Source organism: Paralichthys olivaceus, chromosome 20, assembly GCF_024713975.1.
Source record: "Paralichthys olivaceus isolate ysfri-2021 chromosome 20, ASM2471397v2, whole genome shotgun sequence".
NCBI lineage: Eukaryota > Metazoa > Chordata > Actinopteri > Pleuronectiformes > Paralichthyidae > Paralichthys > Paralichthys olivaceus.
In genome coordinates, this window is record NC_091112.1 from 4,174,528 (window position 1) to 4,199,319 (window position 24,792).

Sequence of the window (24,792 nt, forward strand, 5' to 3'; positions counted from 1 at the left end):
TCATAGCAACTTGGAGCTTATTCAAACCGACTGAGCGGGGCGACGGTGTGGCTGCACCTGCCAAGAGCTGCGGTGATGCCACAGCTCAGCAGGTTTAACACAGATTATTGCTGGTATCCTGCTGAAACATTCTTTTCTCTGTTCTCCTTGTTCTCTTTTTACAAGAAGCGACAGCTGACACAGTCGGCCGCACGCACAAGTTTAGAATGAAAAAAAACAAAACAGCAAAATTAAGTGATTTTTCTTTTTCACTTCAGCTTGTGGGACGACAGGTTCCATCTCTGATGTGAGTTAAAGGCAGTGTGTTGAATGTTAGAAGATCTTTTGGGAGAAATGGAATAAAATATTGATAATTAGGGTTTTATTTGTGTAAAATCAGCTGAAACTTGTGATTTTGTTTCTCGTCCATGATGCACGCCATGTCGTACCGCCATGTGTTTTGGTTTTAAGGGATGCATCCACAGCTAATGGTATTAATGTAAGAAAACGAAGGGGCATCAAAACTTTCCTATCGTGTCCGACTACAGCTCTGTTGCTATAGGCGACAGCAGTAAGGGCTTGCTGCCGTAGTTCCTTGAGGGGTGTTCCTTTGGTTGGGTTAGGAGTCTCATGTGTCTCCTGCTCTGAGACTGTTCATCTTTCTCCCTCAGCAACATAAATTCATTCTACAACATCCTTTTGTGTATTTTAACAACATGCTCTCAAATCTTTAAAACGCAATTATTCTTCAAATGTAAATGACTGATGATGCATGCACTGTAGCATAAAGAAATCCTCACAGCAGCTTGTTGCTCCATCTATTTACCAAAGGAGAGTGATGCCACCATATGTAGCATCGTATGGCCATCTGCAGATATATTATCCAATGAATAAGCCTCACTGCAGCAAACTGTCTTAGTCTCTTCTTCCCACACACTTTTTTTTTACTGGACAGCTGCTTTGAAATAATCAAAGCTGTGCAACTTATCACCTCAAATGATGGACCTGCTTTTCTCTGGCAAAGTCCAGGAAGATAAATCAAAAGGTCTTATTTGTCCCATGCTCGTAAAAATTCTGTGCCATGAAATGCGAGGTAACATACTTCTAACAGGCCCGTGTGTGAACATTGTCATGTTGAGAACATGCAAACTCCACAGAAAGACCCCGCTACACCGCCACCTACCAGAAATCAAAAGCAGCTGAACATGTGAAGTTCATCAGAGGGAGAGACCGAGTTTCTGACGGCGCTGACAGCAGCGACGCTGACTGACTCACTGCCTTTGACTCGAAGGTCGCGATAGACGAAAATACTAGAATTGATGCAGATATTGACTTTTCTGGGACCTTGCTCCTGAATGACAGGTCGTTCCACTTGCTGCATGAAAACAAGCAAAAACATAAAAAAGTGAGGATGAGCTTGAGAAATAAATCTCTGTCGTATTATCATATAACTGCTAATAAGACAAATGTAAAAAAGAAAAAGAAAAAGTAATTTCAGGGAGCATTCAGCTGTGCCCGCTGAAATTATTTAAAACCACTCGAGGACTTGACGTGACAGGAGGGGGAATTTTCCGAGAGCTGGTAAAGTATGTGTGCATTGATCTGAGGCTGAGCAGCTTTAATACTGAATCGATACGTGTCAGGACGACTGTATGGGTACAGACGCATTAAGTGTCAGATGGAGGTAATGAACAGAAACTCTTAGCTGTCAGATATGACCTTATTACCAGGCTGCAGAGTCAACATGTCCACAAGTTACGAGTTCATGTGTTTGACTTGTTTGTCCTGCTGAGGACAGACACTTTTATAAAACACCTTTTAATGCATTTTTTAACGATGTGAAAATACGTAATCTTTTCACAGGAAGAAAAACAAACTTATTGGAGTTTTACTTTTTACGTTTTACGATTAAACAAACACATCACGTTGCAGGGAATTTTTAATTTCAATGCTTTTTGGCCTTTATATTCCGTGCAAGCTATTCTTTGCATATGCTTCATCACCTGAGGAGTAAAAAAAAAAAAATTCTTCATATGATGTATTTCTTGCTCCTTTCCTTATTTGTCTCCAATCCCCTGATATCCTGGTGGCTATATTACACAGCTGAGTCTATCTTTGAAAGAATCGAGGCAATAAAAATGTTTTATTTACTCTTATCTGGAGCAGACGCCCCCCCCCCCCCCCTAAAAAAAACAGACTTTCAACATGCAGCCCTGAGAAAGATTCCCGGTCCCGTCTCCTGGCAGGATTTTCGTCTGATTTTCCGTTTATTAAAAAGTCTTATTCCTTGTCGCGGAGCCTCGTACATTATTGCGGCAGATTTCTTGGTGGGAATCGTCTCTCCCATGAGCTGCTGAGGCTAATGGAGGGGAGGCACAGACAGAGGAAGGAGGAATGAAACCTCAGGTTGCTAAATCAGGTCTTGCCTTTGACCACTTAATAATGAAAAGCAATTACAGGCCGGCTCAGCGAGGGAGTTTGCTTTTTCTTTTCTTTATTATCGAGGCCCTGTAGCGCTGGAAGCCTAATGCATGTTGTCAAGGATAGTTTTAAGCAGAGCTTTCTGTTGTGGAGCTTCACTGACTTCTGTGTCAGGTTTTTTTTTTTTTTTCAAAGCGTCTTTGTTTCTTCTGTTGGAAGAAGAAAGTGGCTGCTGATTTCACACTTAACATTCACGTCTCTCACTTCAAAAGAGTATTTGTATTGGGACACAAAAAGTTCAGCTCACGGATTTTTAGTTTGCAAACTAACCACATTTAATCATTTATTTTCTGTTTCCATCCAATCGGAAAAATAACGTCTCTCATTCGAAATAGCTGTCAAATTGAGACACGATGAGCCGGTTGAACGTTTAGAAAGTTTTCTATGCTCTGGGGACCATGAATGTCTCTGTACAAGTTGTTTTTGGATTTCAGGATGACACTGGGCTCAACAGGAGGATCAGAGGTTACACCTGTGACCCCACGACCCCCCAGACACACACACATACCTGTGTCCTGAGTGTATTGTGTCATAAACAATACAGTGATAACTCCAGCTGGCATTAAACTGTGTAACTCCTGCTGTTGTAACTGTGAACCCTCACCGCCATGCATTAATATGTCCTCCAACAGCGAGAGACCCTGGGGTTCAAACTCTTACGGCAGAAGGGGCTTTTGGCAAATCGTGATGATGCAAGGTGACCTTGTTGCTTTTGGCGTTCCTGTACAGCGGTAAATACATTAAAAGTGAAGTGTGCATCTGCAATAGTGTGACAGCCACCGTGTCATTTCCTGCGAGGTGTGATGGATGGTGCGAGCCCCTCGCAGCGTGTCTTTTTCGCGAGCCTTCCATGGTGGCTCGCTGGCGGGACGGTGAGACGAGGCCACGTGTCGGGATGAAGGTCATTTGAAAATGAAAGTGTCTAATTTGAGGTGTGAAACGCGAGTTAAACTGAACTCATGTCAACGAGGCGATGTTGGGACTGCTCAGCTGGACGTGACCTGCGGTATAAACACTTTTCACAGGCGGCAGGAGGCGAACGAGCACGGCAGCAACGTGCTTCTGCTTTCTAGGTTACGCCTCTTGAACTCAAACTCACACTTTACCTCGATGACCCGTTCTCAGTGGAGCCACAAGGCTGCAATATAAATAGAGAGAATTCTAGTATTCACTCCCCACTAGAGGTCTCAGTCTGAATATACCCTGCAATTTGTTCCCTTGAAAATATCCGTAATCTTAGCTTTTTATTGTCCTTGGACTGTTTGTGTTAATATAGCCCTTCCTTCCCCTCCTTCACGACTGGGATCTGTGCCCTTCATGTAAATATCCCCCCGTGACGTGGATTCAGAACAAAGAGGAGCCATATCTGGTGAGCTACCCTTGCTCCGAGCCTCGGGTTGAACATTCCCGATGGGGCCAATCTATCACCATGTGATTTATAGGCTTTACAGGGTTTGGGGTGTGAGAGAGAGATGAAAAAAGAAAGAGTGAAGGAGTGGGAGGTGGGAACGCGGGTGTAGATGGAAAGCTAAAAAATAAAAAAAAAAGTGTGGGAAAAACCGTGAGAGAGAGAGAATGAAACAGAGACAGAGAAAGAAATTAAAGAAATGATAATCAGCCTACAGTAACTTTTCATTACTTATTGACGATGAGCTTTATTACAAACGGACGAACGTCACAGACTGGAAGAAAAAGCACAAATCTAGATTAGTGCTGCTCAGAGTGAGATGCCATATGGACGTCACACTCACAAGATTAAATCGCTGATGATGGCGTCGTGATGCAACTGGTGTCATTGCACTAAAGCACCAGTTGCAGGGAAAAGCCATCGTGCACACTGGTTTAAAATGCACTAACGTGGTTATAATGCACAACATTATCAGTCTGTTTGGATCCTGTAGATATGTGAACAGCTGCTGACGAGAGGAAACGTTGGTTTTTGTGGAAAGGACGTTGCAAAAAAAGATCTGACGCAGCTGTGCAGTTTTAAAGCGTCGACACAGACGAGCACACGGTGGATCAGATCGATCACAAACCTTCGGCTAGTTATTGATTATTAATCTCATTTGATGGGAATTCAATTCTCAAGTAGATTAAAAGATCTCATGATTGGATTTAGACGATATAATGTTGTTCATAAATATATAATGAAGTGATATTTATGTATTTAGTTAATAGACTGTATTTATAAAGAACTTTTCCAGCCTCACAGTAGAAACCATATTCACGCAGACATTCATGTGCTGCACACCAACAGCGCCAACATACAGAGACAAACAAGCACATTGATTTATGTTGAACTCACTTATTTTATGATTGATATCAGTAAAATATGCTGTATATCACTAACTGCTGTCAAACATAAAGTTTTACTTCACTCATCATTCAGGTGAAACAGTTCATCACTGAATTAAATAGAAATATAATTTTTGTCATTATGTCTCTGTCGCCTCTCTGGTGAGTTACAGCTTCTCTGACTGTGAATCTTTTATACGTCTGTTCTGGGTGTTAATGGAAAAGAAAGATGACGGGTGAATTAAAAACTAATTTCGATGTGACACTGTGCTGCACGATATCTTACATAGATAATGTAAAGCTCAAACGTCTGAGTAAAGGTTGAAGGTCTGTGAGACGTGAATCTTAAGCTGATGGATTTTATTGTTAAAATGAACATTACATTAAACACAGTCATGTCTTTTATAAAGAAAAACCATGAGCTTTACGTCCCTGACGGGGGAAGATTGTTTATCTAAAACCTCTTCTACCTTTTGCCCACACCGCTGCTGTCCTTCCCTCCTGACCTCCCGCACCGAGCGCAGGCCGCCCCGGTTGTGACCCAGAATGATGAAAGTGAGGCTATCAGTCCCTGTCAGGCCACACAGTCAGGCCCCTCTCCACTAAATCCCAGTCAATCACTCGGCTCGGTATCACACGGTCCCAGGCGGCAGTGACCATGTCAGAGCTGTCCCGATCCATCATACGTCTGATTCCGTGAGGCATTAGGCATTAACGTTGTGTCAGGACGGGCTTTTTACCGCTCCGCAAACCCCACAAATCTGCCAGAGTACAGGTTAGAGGTGACTCTGTCCAGAGTGAGTCACCTCTGACCTAACCCACTTCACTGTCCATTACTCAAAACTACTGCTCACGAGGCGGCATAACCTCTCCTCACCTCTAATGTTTCACCCCCTCGCAGCAATTTCTCTGTTGGTCTAGATGTCCGCGCACTAAATCAGTCGCACACATGCACACCTACTGTACACACACACACACACACACACACACACACACACACTCGCTCACTGAACTCCATGTCAGACAGCGTGCGTACATCTACTCCCACAGGCTTTCTCCTTGTCCACTGTTGAGCCGATGTTATGCAGCTCACACAGTCTGGTGCTAGTCAGTTTACTTAGTTTAATTAAGTTGTAAATAGAGTGCAAGAGTCGCAAAATTATATTTTTTATGAAAAGGTTTTGATGACATGCAGACATTTGAAAGGATCCTTTGGAGGGATCAAGATGCATTAAGATAAAAGACAATAAATAAAATGACAAATAAAATGGTGCCACAGGAAAACATACTATATATATATATTATATGAAAATCATCATTCGTTAATAAACATAACTAGAAATCATCAGAATAGATTTTTTTAACGTTGGCATGTGTAAATTAAGAAGATGAAATATGAATAAATGACAGTGCTACTTGTTGTACTTTATATATATAAATACACAGACGTGCATACAAGTCCTTTCATCTAGAGACAAAAGTACAAAAAGTACACACGTGATCTTACACACATGACTGCACTTAGAACAAAGATTTTCCATCTGTGCTTCATATCATTAGCCCCAATGTGAGAGTCCCTTTCACCCTCCTCAGGCCATTTATTATTTTAATAAACAACCTGACCCTGTTGTCACTGAGCCTCTCCTCCTGTCCCAGTTCAATCCCTGGAGTTGTGGCTGCATGCAAACACAGAGCGTAAATCATCTGTGAGAGAATAAGGTCGGCCACCGACGACCTTTCAACTTTCTTTGACCTTTTTTTTTTTTTTTTTTTGGGCGATGTTGCCGCAGCATCCTCAGGGGAACTCCTCGCTCTGTGAGCCTGATTTAAATTGTTTCTGGATGGATGTGGGGGAATTTTTTATTATTAATTGGATTGGCGAGTTCTACAGGCGTCAGCAAAATGTCTGCGTTCCTGTCGTCTCATTATTATCCAGCATTTTCAGCAACTTCATCCTGTCGATGGGAGTTTCTGTTCTGTTATGTATCTTATTGTTTAAAGTTTACTGGAGAAGATTAAAAAGATCGATTCACTGACAGAGGAATACGTTATGCCAAAGTTCTGAGATCTTTTCCAACTTTGTTTTTCTGCCAATTCATTCAGAGTCGCTCTGGGAACCTCAGGCTGATTAAAACACAGACATACAGTTGAATATAGATTTTGCAATCTCTCTAAAGGAACAACAAAGAGCCGTGTAAGGATGGGGCTGTCAGGTAATGCAGACAATAAGGTAAAAAAACAAACGTACATTTTAGGCAAATCCCAGTGTTTTTAGATGCATTGCTTTTAAATGTACAGCTAATTATTCACGCAATATCATGAACTATCCCTGTGCAACTGAAACATCCACTAACAAACAAATTATATTCATATTGTTAGTGAAAGCAGGCTGTATAAACTGTATGTAGACATGTACACACTACATAACCACTTACTAATATTTGTTCCATTCACTCCCGGCACTCTCCCACATCTTGCACTGCCTATTTACTTGTTTACCTCTTGTATTGTATATTGCATGTTGTTGATGTACTCTCCCACTGGCTCCTACATAATTGCCATGTATTTGTGTTGATGTATCTTCGCTCAGCTTTGCTGTTTTTGTTTTTGTTCCTGGGCGTTGTTACTGCTATTCTGTGAACAGTGTGTGGGAAAACTGAGCCACAACAAAACATGAGTCATATTCATTTAAAACATAAACACATAGAGCGATTAAAAGAGCTCCAGTACATCTCACACTATATTGATATAAACCTATTAAAAATAAAGCAGAAACCTTCATTTAGACTTGAGAATAGCAGCCAGTGCATTATCCATCCATCCGTCATCCGTGCCGTTCATTCTTCAAGGTACCCAGCTGACTTTGGCCGAAAGGTGGTCATAATAATAATGATAATAATAATGATAATTGTAATAATTATCATAACGAACAGTTAAGTATTTATTAGCAATTAAGGAACTGCCTGGATTTTGTGAATTTTGAATGTATGTGTGAATTTATATTGTTTTATCTTATTTTAATGAATTATTATGTAATTGTATCGTTTTTTAAAAATATTTTTGTGAAGAACTTTATTACTTTGTAAAGAAAATTTCCATACAAATAATACAATTATTATTATTATTGTTATTATTATTTCTTCTTCCTCAGTTTTAATCATAAACTGTAAATAATTTTTATGTATTGTCCTGAAAGGAGTGAAACAGCGCCCCCCTGGATTACACCGGCAGGCGCATGTACTGCAGCCTGTTTGGTCACTGGAGGAGACGCACGTGCAGCCAGGTGAGGTAATTAGGAGGGGAGAGCCGGAAACAACAATGGCGACACGTCAGGACGTTATCTCCAGTCTGTGGTCAGGACGGAGGGGACGTGTGGTTCAAAACATGGAGAGCAGAGCAGCTGATTTAACTTCAAACAAAGTTAGAGAAGTCGTTTGTCAACTTTAACACTTCTTCATGGAGAAGACCTCAGAGGAAGAGGAAGGAGACGAAGAAGAAGAAGTCTGTCAACAACACGGGGTGAATTCTGGGATAATTAAAGACATGGATGAAGAGGAGAAGAAGGAGGAAGAGAGAGGTAATGCACCTTCTTTCTATCTGTCTGTCTCTGCTGTCCTTCCATTGCTTTGTGTATTTGACAGACACACTGTGCTGTGTGTGTCTGGACAGTGTGTCGCTGCTGTGTTTCTGTCTGTTGAGGTGATTTCATCATTGCATCATATCTCCCTGAGGTTTCCTGTGTGTGGAGCCTGTGGGGAAGTCTGTGAGTTCCCTCTTGTTGTGTTGCTAATGAGAAGTTTGTCTTCATCAAGCCTTGAAGGGTGTTTTTCTGCTGAGCAGATAAGAAACACTCATGTTTGATGCACGTGTTGGCGTTCTCTTTTTTAAATCTATCACTGGTATAAGTATTCTCTCTATTCCAGTACCATGTGTTTGTATAAGAGTATGCATATGTGATATATCTTTTTAATGGTCCGCTGACATTTATAATTAACGGTTTTCAGACAGTTTACTTTTCCGCACATTTCCCCCTGTGATTCTTCATCCGGTGGCTCCGTCCGTCCCAATAGAATGGTACTTTCTATCATGTATTAATACAGAGAACTTTAAAATCGTTCATCTTCAAAAAAAAGACCTGAGAGCATGAGTCAGAGAGAAAGTGTGAGTCAGTCGGAGACACAATGTACAAAGTGCAAGGAGGATGAGTGGCTGAGGTTCCTGCTCAGGACCTGACAGATTGTGGGAGTCGTGCGACAGTTTGCAGCTTAAGTGTGAAGATTCATAGCTATAGTTACATTTCTTTACAGTGACAGAGCTTCTGTTAATGCGGCTCGGCAAACAACAGATGCAATTTGTTAGAAATAGTTTTCTCAAGGGGTTTCTACTGCGAGTGGGTACAGAACAACAAACTGTCTGATTTTATTTTATGATTGTATTCAGAGTAAATGTGTTTAAAGGACCATTAAGTGACCTAAACACAAAATAACACAATACATAGTGAAATGAGGAAAAAGGAAGGAAAGATTCTGTCTTTTCAATGTATCCTCATGTATCTGAGTGGAAAGAAAGATGGTGGACATGACAGCTCCGCAAAAGTGAAGCCAAACCATCTTCATTGCCCCCTGGTGGCTGGCTCCAGCATTGGTTAAACCTCTCCCCCTCCATGTCGGCAGATGGGTTCAAACTAAAAAGTAAAAGCACACGATATACATTTCTCCTATAGTTCTTATCACACTGATGTATGTTGTATGATGTTGTAAGTTTGGTTTTAATTAGTTATTTGATGCTATAAAAACGAGACTGAGACTGACTCGTGATCACTCGAGCGATTGGAACCGCGACATGGCGACTCCGCTGCACGATCACCAGTGTGCTGACTTCTTCGAAAGCAACATGGCTGCACCTGAGTCTGGGATGTTTTTGCTTATTTTGGTGCAGTGGCTCTAAAAGCTCCGTCTCCCTCTGCAGTGATTGCCTCCTCTGTCTGAGCTCTGCCCGGTGTCTGAACAAACTTCCGTCTGCAGCTGCTTAATTCCTTATTAGCTCTAACATCCCCCTGCACCTGCCTGCCCCCTCGGCCCGACCCCTTCCTCTTCCATTCAGCTGCCTGCACACTCGCCACCTCACTTCCTCAGCTTGTCAGCGGATGGACAGACACACGGGCGGTGGAGGTGACACCTATCAGCTTGTTTATTCTTCATCCTTCCATCACCATGAGGAGGGCAGAGGCCAGTTGCTCTGGAATCTGCACTTTTGGTAAATAAGGAGACAGCTTGTCTCTCCGTCAGTCTCTCCCTTGCAGCCCACCTGAAGGCTGCTACATTTATCTACTTGCGAGCCTGTCATTCTTTTCTTGATTTTATCCGACCATTTTTCAGAACTTTATGCAATTCCTGTCTGTCCATTGTCTCCATTTCTGTCTCTTTCTGTTGCACGGCGTATTTTACAATCACTAGTTGTACCTCGAGGACAAAGTAGGTTGTTTGTCGCTGCCCCTTTTCAGATTTTCGGATCTGCCTCAAGGTGTTTGGTTGGTCGTGTGGTCGTGTCAACTGTTCTGTCCAGTTTCTGGGTTTGAATCCAGCCTGTGGGTTTCAGGACGTGCAGAGAAAGTGAATTAGGGACTCAGGTGCGTTTGTGAAAGGTTGTCAGTCTGTATGTGTCGGCCCAGCCCTGTGACAGACTGGTGACCCTGTCCAAGGTCAACCCCTCCCCCCCTTTTTCTAATATTAGCTCCACAGCATCACACGTGATGTCGGACAAATTCACAGATAGAAAAAACATTTCTCATAAAAAAGTTCAGAGTTGTTTGTTGGAAAAATAGAAATAGCCAGTTTATTTTTGATCTGTAGTCAATAGACATTAAATACGTTCAGATCCAAAATCCAAACAATAGTCTCCTTACCTGTCAGCCGCTTCCTCATCCTCCTCTTCCTCGTCTCCTTCCTCCTGCTCTCCTTTCACCTGTCTTCACCTCCAGACTATTTATTTACTAATGATGTGCAGCAAGCGCTTACTCTTGTGTTTTCGTGCTGCACTCTCCACCTCCCCTCTTCACCTCGCTCCTCTCCGTCTCCTCATCCCACAGCATCAGCTCCCCTCCCCCTTCGTCCTGCTCCCGACCCCTGACTCCACCTCTCCCGACCCCCTTCAAGGTGAAACCTGAGTGGCTTTAATTGGCTGGTATCAATTAAAATGTGAGAGCACATGAACTCACGGGGGGGACAAGTATAAGTGGACTTCACTCCAGCTAGTTATCTCTCCGTCCTCATCCTCCTTTGCCTCCTTGGACTCCTGGACCTGTGTTCCATTGATGCCTCTCGCTCTCCCTCTCTCCAGCCTTTCATTACACGGACATCTCTCTCTCTCTCTGCGTCTTCCTATCTCTCCCTTCCTTATTCGTTCTGTCCGCCACTTTTAAATAGATCCCTGCGGCAGTGACTGAGCCAGACATGGCCTCCATCATGGGACCAAGAGGAGGCTAATGCCTTTTTAATGAGGCCTCGGCCACAATGTGAGACAGTAAAGTGGCAGGAATCGGTGGCTGGTGAGCCCTTGGTCCAGGGTATTTATCACCTAAAACCCTCTGATCCACTGTGCCTGTGGGTGGGAGGGAGAGAGAGTGGGGGAGAGAAAGAGATTTAGATAGCGAGTGGGAGGCAGGCAGAGGTGGAGAAAGTTACCAAAGAGCCCCAAAAAGCAGCAAGTTAAAATAGATGGTGACAAGAAGCAGGATAAATGGTCGGGAACGGAAAAAACATGTTTTAATGTGTCACAGAAAGAAACTGAGGCAGGAAGAATAAGAGCAGAGAAGAAAAATGGCTGGTTTTAAAAAGCTTTCTTCTCCTTCTCACGATCATCTTAAGTGGCTCGTACCTGTTTAGCATCCCACCGCCTATTGCCCCTGGAAGCTGCATAATGTGGAATCATAATAATAACCATAATGCCTTGACAGTCATTAATATTCCTCCATAGATATATTGCTACAGAGCCTGAGAGAAAGGCACCGAGCGTGGTCTGCCTCCAGTGAGGGAGCTCGCATTATTATAATCCCACTTCATTCAATATTAATGTCCATTGGGCCCAGCGTTCGAATATGAGCTCCAGTGAAATGGCCTTAAGTGGCTGAATAGCAAATAAGATAGATTAGCAACAAAAGAAAACCACCCTATTTTATTATTAACACAGATGATTGAAGGTAATGTGCAGGGCAAAGGCGTGAAATCAAAGAATCTCTGAAATATGAAGTGGTGGAATCTCTTTAAACTCGCGCAGGACTTCAGTGGCGAGCTATTATGGCTCTGACGCACATAAAAAGAGTGTGAGGGCCAATAAAATGGCCGTCGTAAGAATCGCTCATTGTAGTTACTTCTATCTCTTCACACGGCTGCCTCGAGCTCTGAAGTGGCGGCTTGTGGTTTTTGTGGTTCCATAGTGCTATAGTAGATCATACATGTCATTAGAGATATTCATTCTATCAAATCTTGGGCTGCCGACACTATGGACTGCACTTTCTGAGGACATTTGATGGATATGTAGGAAATCCAGGAAAGGTCGACGTGTGAACACCGCAGTGGATCTGTGTGTCTGTGAAGAGAACCTCCCGATGCGTTGGTCATAAAGCAAACTCTGGATGAACTCTGGATTTTACCTGTAGGTCATGTCTAAAATTGGTTTTAGTCTGCCTGCTGCCATACTGTCTGCGTTACACCATCTCCCTTTATGAGTGATGGTGGTTAAGAGCTACCAGAAATGTGAGTTGTGAGGTCACAGTGATGTCGACCTTTGACGGCCAAGTTCTGGTCGGTCCATCCTTGAGACCAAGTGAACGTCTTCATAAATTGGATAATTTCCCAAAGGCGTTCCAGAGAAATCACCTCCATGAGTCTAAAAATGTCTTTTGTGAGGTCACGGTGACCTTTACCTTTGACCTTTGGGTCATCCTTCAGCGTAACTGAACGCTCGTGCCGGATGTAATGAAATTCCCTCCAGGCCATCTTAATGAATCACGTTCACAAAACTTAAAGTCACATCCACCTTGACCTCAAAATAGCAGGGATTCCCTCAAATGTTGTGTTTGAGAGCAGGACAGACGAATAGAGAAACCCAGTAACTTTTGCCTGTGTGGACGCATGGAAACACAATATTTAAATTCAGAATCCAGCATACAACTATTTTATTTCCACAGTTGATGATGGCGAGGTTGCGATGCAGCCCTGCAGCGTCTCCAGTGAGTTCTGTGTGGATGGTGTTGTGCCACTATTGTTTTAAAACAGTAAGTAGGTCTACGATACCCTCGACACTCTAGACGAGATTTTACTCTCAGTATCACGCTCAACTCTGTCCTACTCAACTTAAAAAAGGCTTTTAAGTGATTTGCTTTACACAAACCCTCGCTAACAAACCTCAGAGCAGCGAGGACACAGAAACTCTGCCAGAGACAGACAGCAGCAACTGAGAGAGATGCAAGTGGAGCAGGAAAAAAAAACACGAGGCCAGCGAAATGACTTGTGACAGGAAAGCTGCTGTTGCGAAGCTCAATCTGAAATGACTCAGCAACCCCCGGCAGCAGGGTGCCCTTGAGCAAAGGGGTGAAGCTGGTGTGTGCTGGACAGGAGACTGCTGTGATTACACGGGACAGATCCTATAAGTGTAAAAGTTTCACACACGGAGCACAGTCAACTTTCCATTTCACATAAAACTCCGGAAAGAACAAATAAAAAAGTGAGGTGTATTTATCTGTGGAGATGTAGTCGTCTCAGAGGTCCCACATTTTACAAGCTTATCGCTGCTGCTGCTGCTGCACAGCGGCCGAGGAGGATTTTGATTTACATTCACATGAGAAGTAAGAGCGACTGTACGTGGTTGTCGTCCCTGTGGGGAAGTTTGTCTCGAACTCCAGGCTGCATTTTCTCCAGCAGAAGTTTGAAGCAGGGTGCTGCCACCAGAGAATAAAAAAAAAAAGACTTGTATCAGAGACTTTCTGAGTCAGACACCACATAAGCTGTTGGACAGTAATACTACTGGTGTTAGCATCAGAATATATGCCCTTCAGTTTCCTGCTGAAAGCCTGTGTTCCAGACAGTCGTAAATGTTGTATGAGTCTGCAGAGGGCCTGGGGAGGGGAGAGGAAGAAAGGAAAGGAAGGAGGAAGTAGAGACAAGATAGGAAGAGGAAAAGGAAAGAGAGGAAGAGACGCTCAGTTGAAAAGATTTAAGGCCAGAAAGTGTAAACACATCTAATACCAACAAGTCTATTGGTGCACATGAGTTTGTATAAGATTTTCCTTGTACATCAGGGTCTGCTTAAAAAAACCCGCAATCAAATACATTCATCCATCACACATTCATCTACATATATAACAATATACATATAGTGCAGCATAAGACAGAGATCGATGAGGAAGGAGATGCGGAAGGGAAGTGTGTGTGTGTGTGAGACATCAAAGTAGATGTATGGGCCAATATATTTGACGTTGTGTTGGTTGGTGTCGTAATCAAACGCTTATGATAAAGAAATGTATTTGAGGCTTGATGTTAGTACAGTTTGATCATAAACTTTATTATAAATCACTATGAATAAAAAGAAAACACCAATAAACTTTTTTTTAATGTACAATGTCAAGATAAATGTACATATTTTCAGCGGTTTTGTAAAATAAGTTTACATGTCGGCAAACACAAACACTGATACCAATATTGGAAATCAGCCCGACATGACCCGACAATAAGACAAGAATCTTGAGATAGTATTTGGGTTAAGTTACGTTGGCTGGTCGATCTATACTTTTTGTTTACGCTGCACATGCATGTAATTGGAGAAACATCGGTCTTGGGTCCAGACACAAACCGTGTTCCGGTCGGGCTCGGCTAGTTTTCTCTTCGACGTGTTTGGCCTGCAAATCCAAATATATGTTTTTTTGGAGAATTCAAGACGGTGTTGTCAGAAACAGCGTCTCATTTCTTTTCTTTTTTTTTTCTCCCATTCTTCGCAATGCAATCCTGTCAATGCACCATCGCTTTAATTTCAGGCTCCAGCTGCTGTATTCATTTTTAGTCTTTTGTTACTGATTAAGGTGCAGACTATTTTCTCAAATCATCATTTGGCTTATAGAATTTCAAAACTGTTTGTTTTGCCCCCTGATATTAAAACATACATGAACATGATGAACAAAATATTTTGATATCAAATGAGACAAATTGGTTTCTGTTGCTCGACCAACTAATTGATCCACGTTTCATCCCTTTGCTCCTCTCTCTTCATATTTTCATCCTCTCGTCCCGAGCTCCCCCTTTTGCTTTGTACTCAGCCAAAACCAAACTATTCCTCCTGAATCAACCTGTTCTCATCCTTAATTTATCTAATATTCACTTTAATGTATTCTGACTGCCTGCTTCATCAGTCATTATTCTAAATTAATTGCTGGAAAACTAGGAGGCAAAGAAAACCTGTATCCAGAGGCAGGAAAGCTTTGGCAACAAACAGTGTTTCTCCGCGGGCTGATGTGGGGCAGTGATGAATACCACGGCTTCCCTGTCATTAATCAGACCGCTGCTTGTCTCTCTCTGGGATGGCCCTCGTCAGACACCCCGGCCCCCCCTGGAGGGGCCTCGGAGTGGGCTCGGCAGACACCGTAGAACCCCCTCCATTTTTTTCCCTCTTCCTATCGCCCTCCTCGTCCAGCCGCCTCCTCCTCCTGACAGCTATCGCCCCCATGCTGCAGTCCCTGTGGTGATAGGGCGCTCCCTCGGTGTAGAGGCTAAAAAAAGGGGCCTAGTAGTGAAGCTGGGGAAAGCAATGAAAAAGAGGGAGTACACAATATTAGAAATGGAAGAGCAGGACGAGAGATGTTGTAAGCAGGGAAACGTAAGAAAAAAAATAAGGGGGAAATAAGGTGTGAAAAACTAGATTAAGTGGAGCACGAGAATATCAGGGTGCTCCTTTATTTGTAATCCCCCCGGCTCGCCCCCTCCATATTCGTTTGCTCCCACCGACAGAACACGCTGGCCTGTCTTTAACAAGGCGCCTGTCCTTGGGAGATTTCTCTCATCATCAATCAACTGCAGCCGGGGAGTCACACAGGGCAGGGAGTGGGCGAGAGAGATTGAGAGTATATGAGAGAAAAGCTGAGAGAGAGAGAGAGAGAGATGGAAGGAATGAGAATAAAAGAGAGGGGGAAAAGGCAGAGAGAAGGAGGGTGAAATTGACTTAATTAATAGATGGAGGAAGCGGTGAATGAGGTGACGGAAACCTCTACGCTGTGCCTCTATTTCTCATGTCATACTCCGCTGACAACCGGCTCATTGAATATGAAACAGCCGCTGCATGCAGGGGCTGCAACATGTGGCGGAGCGTGCTGCACCATCAAGGCCCAGAGTGTTGTGCTCGACTCTCGCTCCCCTGGAATTTCAGGTGGGAGTTTTCTCACTGATTCATTGCTCGGATATAGGTTTTCATCTCTAATCTTTTGTTGTTGTTGTTTTGTCTGCACATGTTTGATGGTCGAGACTAAAAGAGAATCCGAGTTTAACATCCTTCGATTGCCCCCGCAGCCCGGACACCAGAATTCATCTCGGCGCTGATGAAAAATTGCCCCAAACATTTACAATACCTAACAGCCGATGTTCAGAATGAGATTGGAGATATGCCAGCTCCAAACAGATTGTTCGGGATGTGGGTAGAATTTGACTTTACTCAGCCGGTGTCAAACTTTACTCATGGTTGGTTTTAATGTGTCTCCCTCTGAAAGAGCAATGAGGTTGCATTTGTTACCTTAATTACTGGATGTCTGTTGGATCATTAGCAGCTTAAATGTCGAGAAATAACTTTCCCAAAGATCTATGAGCGTTCCAGAGCCTGCGAGTTTTAATGTGGATCTTTGTAAAGTCATTTTTTTTTCCCCCCCATGAATTTACAAGCAATACAAAAAGTACTGATAACAACGTATTGAACAATAGTTCTATTCTTTAGCCCCAAGAACATAAAATAAATAAAGAATATTGATCAAGAAGTTTTGTCACTGGTGAAAATAAGACAATACTTTTGAGACATCTCGTACAAATAGTGTAATTTTAAACATGCCTTTGAATCGGGGCTGTGCAATTAACCGAAAATGTATCCAACCAACATTTATAACCTCTAACTGACTTAAAACTTTAAATCATCCTTCGTTATTCGTTTTAAAGTTTGAAATAATTGTGATATTGATTTGAAGCCTTATTACTACTTTGAATTCAGTATGAAATAAGAAATATGTATTTCCTTCAAAAGATTTTATGCTGATCCCTTATTTTAAAAGTCAGCTTGACTTTTAAAATAAAGTCAAGACCCCCCCCCCCCCTGCATACACACACTCCATAACACGTTCAGACATCTATCAAATAAATGTGACCGGTCAGCTGCAGTTGAGAAGATTCTGTGGCTACACACTCGTGTAAACACAGATGCGAGCAGATGTTTTGGTGGTCATGTGTGTAACTAGACTCTCTCTGTCTCCATTAATCTTCTCTCTCCTGTGTTCGGACTGACAGCTTGAAAATTACCACTGAAGACAGTGAACAGGCTATTTTGTGAGTGCATGCGTGTGTGTGTGTGTGTGTGTGAGTGTCGGACACAGGCTTGTGAGTCACGGACACAACAACAGAGTGGTGCTTTGTGTTACAGCAGCAAGGTTTACACACTATACAAGATGAAAAGGTAAATACAATGAGACAAAGATTAAAGAATTGTGTGCGTACATGTATTTACATCTCATTATTATTATTATTATAATGGCAGTTATAGCTCAACCTACAGTGGATGTGATGCCAGCTGATCTTGTATTTGTCTCGAAGTAAAGTCCAGTGAACCAGCTGGTGTGTGTGTGTGTGTGTGTGTGTGTGTGTGTCTGTCTGTCTGTCTGTCTGTCTGTCTGTCTGTCTGTCTGTCTGTGAGTTTCAGCTTGTCTCACTACAAAGACAAATGAAATCTGATTCATGTATTTCCCTTGATGGGACATTATGGCTGCTGATTAGCATAGAATGATGGGTGGACACACACACACACACACATTGATAAAAGCTTGAATCGTCTCCTCTCGTTCTCACGGGCACATGTCATCCAGCTAAACATCCGTCTTCCTGGTCGTCCCTTTTTCTCCCTCTCTATTTATTCTTCTGTTTCATCGACAGCCGCTCTGCACCCAAACAAGCCGTGCCACTTTCCTCTCATCTTTCCGTCTGTACGTGCGACTCTACCTTTTGCCAACACGCAGGCGAGCGTCCAAACGTGCGACTCACAACACAGAGGAGGTGTCGATCTTTTCCCGGGAGCCCGTCTAATATCTCTCTCAGAGCGGACTCCTAATGGGAGATTGTGACTTTGTTGTGGAGCTGACACTGATAAAAGATGCAACACATACACATTTTGCAGACGCGTGCACATGCAGAGTCTCGTTTAAACACACTGACATGGACACAGGCACCGGACACACACTTGCCACAGGCGGAAAAACTGATGAAATTTAATGTCAAAATCTCAGAAGCATTTTTTTTTTTTTTCTCGTCTCCAGGCTGGACAAGACAAACACCATGTCACAAATCCTATACGCCGCCTCCTGCGAGTTCATTTTCATGCCAGCTCAGTTCTAACTGCTGAGGTAATTAGATTAGTGAAGGCTGTGTTAAAAATAAAAGTCTCTCATGTTTCTCGGCACTTTTGCCTCATTTGGGTGCGAGGCATTCGAAGGCCGGCTCAACGCCGCGCTGTCCTCCGCTTGTGCTCGCGCCGCAGGGAGAATGGCGATCAAAGAGAAACTTCATTTCACAGAGAATGGGCCGGTCGGTTCCCTCAGAGACACAAGAGGTGAGAGGTCAGAAAGTTCAATTTGTTTTTTGAAGGAAGTTTTGAAGCGTGGATGTATTGTCCCGAGGAAAGAGATTTTGATCACATCACAGAGACGATGTGTTTTATCTGTGATATATATAGTTTAGTTTATTCTTGTCACCCTGGTGTGTGTGTGTGTGTGTGTGTGTGTGTGTGTGTGTGTGTGTGTGTGTGTGTGTGCGCGCAGGAGGACATGCTAACATAAAATTCCAATGTTGGGTTGTTCCGAAAATCTCTCAATCCTACAAGATACTTTGATGAAAATCTCTGTATTGCATTTATGCAACGCACCATTTTCCCGTTTGGAAATTTGGTAAGTATCCGGAACCTGTACGCTCTCAAATGACCTGCAGGGGGCGACTCCACTGGGTCGACACTTACAAGCAACCAGAGTCTCCAGCTGGAATCAAACCGGTGTCACTGCAGTTACAGAGTGCACGTCTTATAACGACTAGACCACCAGACTTCAGATCTCTCCTCTGCAGCTGTGGCTCGCTACAACAGTTACAAGGATTCTGTGTGTTTTTGTTCAAAGTCAAAGATAAGCATCAGAGATGGTTTTGTTTAATTGAAGTTTTTTTGGAAGGCAGTGGAGCTCTATTGATTTTTGTCCTGATTGACATTCTCTCTGCGGTTCAGTGTTCCCAAATCTCTGCCACGGAGACAGTGGGTGAAGTGTTCTCCAGAGAAAAGGAACGAGGGTCACACGAGAAGCAGATTCTCATTTCAGACCCTCAGATGAGTAATGGCTGTTATATGCTTTTTAAACTGGTACCTGTGGTGTGTGTGTGTGTGTGTGTTTGTTTGTGTGTGTATACCGACATGAATGAGCATGGTCTCTGTATCTACTCTGCGTTTCTGTCTCAGGTGTGAAGGCACCTGGATCGATCGTGCAAGTTTCACACTTGATTCCTGGTGATTGATGATGTGAAGGTGATTTATTAGTCACGTCCGAGGGACAGGCAGCGGGGGAGAAAGCTCTTTTGTCCCTGTCTTTCGAGTGCCTCGCTGTTGATTTTCATTTTGTTCACTCTCTTTCCCAGAACGGCTCCCTCTTTCTTTTTCCCCGGCTGTGTTTTATTGTCGCCCTGCAGTGCCCTTTTTAAAAAAAACCTGGCTGTGAAGTCGCCTTGTTGTGAGCAACGCCGCATCTCAGATGATCTTTCCATCGTACAGATATACAACATCGGAGACTGTCTGAAGAAGCTACAGGCAGCAGCAGCAGCATTCTCTGTAGTGTTTGTCTCTCAGTTTCTTTGCCCTCGTGTCAGTCTCTCTGTCTGACTGGGGGCCTAATGGCTCACAAATCACAGGCTTCACCAGGTAACCCTGCAATGAGCAATTTCCTATGAATGTGGGTTGATGTGTGGGGGGGGGGAGTCGAGAGGGGGGATGAAGAAAGAGAAAAGCGACAGGTTGCCAGCACCGCTGCCGTACTTGTTGTATCACACTGACAGCGAGCAGAGGTGCTGAGGGCCCGGCTGCAAATTGATTGTGACTGTTCATGAGAGGCGCTGGGAGACGGAGGCCGGTGACAGTTTCCTCCTGCTTCACCGGAGTTCAAACTTCAGAATGGAATAGACAAAAATGTTAAAAACGGTTTTTAAGTCTTCATTTTGGTTAAAACGTGACAAATGTTTCACAATTCTGAGGTGGAATTTTCTTCGATGCTTTGTTTTTTTTAACGGTTTCATGGATTTCTTGGAGCATAATTCACGGACCTCGATGAAAAGAATCAGGCGTTTTAAAGGCATGTTTATTAGTGTGTGTGTGTGTGTGTGTGTGTGTGTGTGTGTGTGTGTGTGTGTGTGTGTGTGTGTGTGTGTGTGTGGTGCAGCTTGATTGAATGTAAGGGGACTATTGGGCTTTGGCGGAGGTCTATAACTGCCAATTAACTCAAATACTCGTTTGGATTCTGGTTTTTATCTAATCCAACAAAGAGGAGGTTTGAGATGTGAATACGATCTGTTAACCCACAAAACAAAGTAGAGGTAGTTAATGATTTGCTCTTTAAAATCACAATTATAGGGCTCAGTGACCAAGCTAATCAACAATGGGTAATTATGTTTGTGTCAGAGCAGACACATTTGATTCTGCACTTTTAACGCACAGAACGTTTCAGCAATTGTTAGATATTGGAAGCTATACATGTTATCAAGACAGCTTTTCTATTTATTCTCTGATGTACTTCTTATATATTTATACATGATGCTGAGTTTTTATGTCACTGTTTGATCTGCAGCCCTCGTACGAGCTGCTGCCTTTTCGCACTTTACAGATGAGTATGTTTCCTTCTGAGACTCCTATCGTACATCTCAACATATGTTCAACGATCCAATTCATAAATGATTTATTTCAAGCTGCGGTAATTTGATATTGCCTCGTTTCTGTGTGTAATGCAACATAATGTGGAATGATGTGATGTGACTCAGTGGAGCATAAACGGCTCCATTTTAATTCTGCTATGTTTTCATATCGCTTGCATAGGAGAAAAAAAAAAATCCCGGTAAACATAAATCAGCACAATGCAGTTAAGCGAGAGAAAAATTCAAATGGGCTCCCTCACATACTGTTGCAGTGACATTTATAAAAACGTACTGGATGTTTTTCAGAAGATAGAAGAAAGTCAGTTCATTTAATGCTTTAAAACAGTCTGTTGTGAGCTGTCTGTAAATGTGTTGCTTCAGAATTGGAGACTAAAACAATATGTGTCACTGGAACTTCTTAGTAGTAGTCCAACCATTTGTGATATTTCAGTTTTTCTTTCCTCCAGTGTAATATAGTGTTTTTGTGAATGTTAAAAGGTCTGTAGTGAAGGGAGCTCCTCTCCTCCACCGATAACACTGAAGCTCCTGAAACGCCTCGTCGGTCCGTCCGATACTTCTGCATCATCATCATGTGACCCCACACGATATACGCGCCTGCCAAAGCGAGAGCGGAGGTCGACATTTCTTACTCGCAGTAGAAGCGGTTGAAGACTCACGGACTAGTCCAGCTCGCCAATCAGAGCAGACGTAAAGAGACAGGAGCTAAAACCAAGTGTTTCAGACAGAGGAGCGGAAAATATGCATTTTGGGCATTTTTGCCTTTATTGATCGGACAGCGTCAGCGTGAAAACAAAGCTGCGGCTGCTGCAGGGCTGCTCAGTTCTATTGGAAACCTGCTCTACCGGTCGTAATTGCAACCCTTCAAAGAAAAAACTGAGTGAGTTAGGTTTTGGCGAAGACGTGAAAATGATTAAACCTTACTAATGACATGTCATCTTGTTAGAGAGCTTGACCACCTGTGCTTCTGTCATCATCAGCCTCCAGTGAAGACTGTTCTCCGAGTGGAAGTGAAGGTGGGAGAAGAAGTTTACTGGTCGTCAGAGTCTTGACTTTAATCTCAGGCTGCCTTTATCTGCTCCTGTAGTTTGGCCTGGATTGGTGCAATCAGAAAGATGGTTGTGCTTTTCATCTTCCTCACAGAGGAGTGAGGTCGCCACTTTATGGTTGATTCAGACAGGGGGATCATTACTTCAGCTTCCTCCCGAGATGTCTGCAGTGCAGAGAGTAGCAGGTGGACACAGGCTGAGCTCTGCGACTTCTCCCAGGGGAGTTCGGAAGCAATCCAGCTTCAGTGGCAGTGATATAACGTCGTCTTCGCTTTCTCAGGGTTTTTCGGCTGCGCTCTCCACATGTAGAGTTTTCTGTGATGCCATATTTACCGTGTGTACATCATTGTGACTAGGATCGACTTTTGGGGATACTAATGTACATATTTTCCTCACATGAACACATACCTCTATCTGGCCATGGCCAAGAAAGTGGATCTTTACAAATCTTAATGAAAATTTGTTCGGTAGCTTTTTTTCTCCTTAATTTCTACAGTAAACAGTTGGACATTGCATTTTGTAAAATATATTAATACTGTATTTTCAAAGCTGGGTAAAGAACTGAAGCAGGTCGGGATCACATGCTGGTTTTGCAGGTTTTTTTTTGCTGCAGTGGAGTTTCTCATTGTTGAAAGCTCAGTAGGAAGGCAGCTTGACAGTTGTGAGTAAGTGTTTGTATGTGTGTGTGGTAATGAGAGAGAGATGGGAGTGTTGAATCACTGTGCATTTGAAGTAGGTGCAGTGATACCTGCAGAGAGCTTTCACAGGAACTGAGGAAACTGTTCTCTCACACGTGTGCACAACGCACACAGACACACAAAGGGAAACAGACGTGCGTTGATACTGACACACACTTTATGACAACACCCTGAGTGTTGGAGCTCTGAGCGCAAGATGCAAGGAAAAAAAGATTAGGAACATTTTAAACATTAATAAAGAAAAAACGTTCTGCAGAAAAGCTAATATTGTAAAGCTGAGATGATTAGTTAAATAGTCGATCAAGAGGAAATTGATTGTTTTTGTACTTTTTCAAGCAAATATATTAAAACACGTATAAAGAATATTCTCAGATTGCAGCCTCTCAGATGTCTTATCACTGTAAACTACATTATACAAGTAACTCTAAAAAAATAATCAGTTATCATCAGAAAATGATTGTTAGATTTGGTCCTATTTATTAGTTTTGTATTCATGGTACCAGGACATTCACTGATATTTAGAGTTTTTATTTAAAGTAGAGGCTTATTTGCTGTTTCAAGATTACAGGTTTCCTTGAAAACGGTATTAAACATGACTCCACCCACCAGCCTCTTATTTCCGTCCCTGAGCTGCATTTATTTGAAAAGATTCCTTCATTGTGTTTCTCTTTAAACTTATGTCCTTTATCTTTATCATCACTGCTGCACGTCTGTGCCTCCTCCTCCTCCTTTACCTTGAATAAAACACTTCTCCCTCCTCCACCTTCGTTTTGTTTCATTTTCAGCTGCCGGTCCTGAGGTAGATTGTCTCAGAGATGATCAGCGTTGGCAAGAACCCTTAAAAAAAAAGAAAAAAAAGACTTAATCTCTCCTTCTGCCATTATGAAAGAGATTAGATTACATAATGACTGAGCATAGAGCAGGATACATCAGAACAAACATGGCACATCGTCATTGCTCCGCAGAGGCAGCAGCTGAAATACTGCAGTGTATTTTTGGCATCATCCACTGGGATGTGGGATGGAAGTACACTGTGTTATTTTGACTTATTATTATTATCATCGTGAGCTCTGCAGTAAAACAGTCGTGATGGAATTGCACGATTCAAATTGAGTCGTTTGCAGACATGACTTTTTTGTTTGCACATTTCCTCCCTGACCTTTTTGACCCTTTGTGTCAGGGTGTAGTGTGTGACCTACAGAGGGCGCCCTTTGACTGCACAGTGTCAGACAAGCTCGACCTGACGTTATCTAACCACACTTCATAGTCTCTCCCTCTCTCTCTCTCTATCTGTGACACACACACACACACACCCTCCAACCTGTCGTTCTCCGGCTGTGGCCGTCCTCCTGCTCTCAGGAAAGGAGTGATGAGCGGCGGGGAAAAAAAAAAGGTGATGAGAGTCGGGTGGGAGAGTGATGAGCGGGGGGAGAGATTGGCTCGCTGGCGGATGATTTGAGGATTCCCTGAAATAGCTCGCCATGTACGAAGGTTGTCTGAAAGCATTAAACAGTAATGACGGACCACTGGCCCCGGCTTTGTGGATGTGAGAGTGTGTTTTGAGACATAAACTTTGAGACGTTGACAATGTTGTTAGGAATTCATGTGTGCGATTCTGTCCGACTGTTCTTGCGTCTGTGTGTCCATCAGGTGACCTGTCATATCGAATCTGATTTGTGTCTGTGTTAATGTCTGGACAGGAACAATATTTTGAAAAGCAGTTTTCTCAGGTATATAGAGCGAGAGGCATTCGTGCAGGTATTAAAGCCACAATCCATAATGTAAGTGTTAACAAAAGGATCCTGACATTGTCTACAATCAAGGCACAATGTTAGAATCTGACGTCGTCTTCACTTTGATCGATGGGTCGTTTTTTAAGTTTTTCCTCAGGAACATTTTTATTTGAGGTGTTAAAGAAAAAAACTACCTCTGCTCTTTTTACCTCGTGATTAATGTTTTATTTCATCAGACCGTATTAGTTTTTTATGATGTTAGCAAAGCTGTTCTTAGTTTAAGGTGAGGCGGATCATCTCGGCTATAAAACACTATTTAAATCCTGCCTTAAAAATAGCAATGATTCACACTAAATGACAAAGAATCCCA

The 24,792-nt window shown here is 42.9% G+C and overlaps 1 long non-coding RNA gene across 2 annotated transcripts; it reads left to right on the forward strand.

Moving 5' to 3' along the window:
• The first annotated feature begins 8,084 nt into the window (after nt 1-8,084).
• LOC138405908 (uncharacterized) lies at nt 8,085-23,451 on the forward strand. Of its 2 annotated transcripts, none has more exons than XR_011239574.1 (2): nt 8,085-8,332; nt 21,923-23,451. It is a non-coding gene; the product is annotated as an uncharacterized lncRNA (long non-coding RNA). The 2 variants fall into 2 exon arrangements; XR_011239573.1 differs by lacking the exon at nt 8,085-8,332 and adding an exon at nt 21,590-21,822.
• The last annotated feature ends 1,341 nt before the right edge of the window (nt 23,452-24,792 follow it).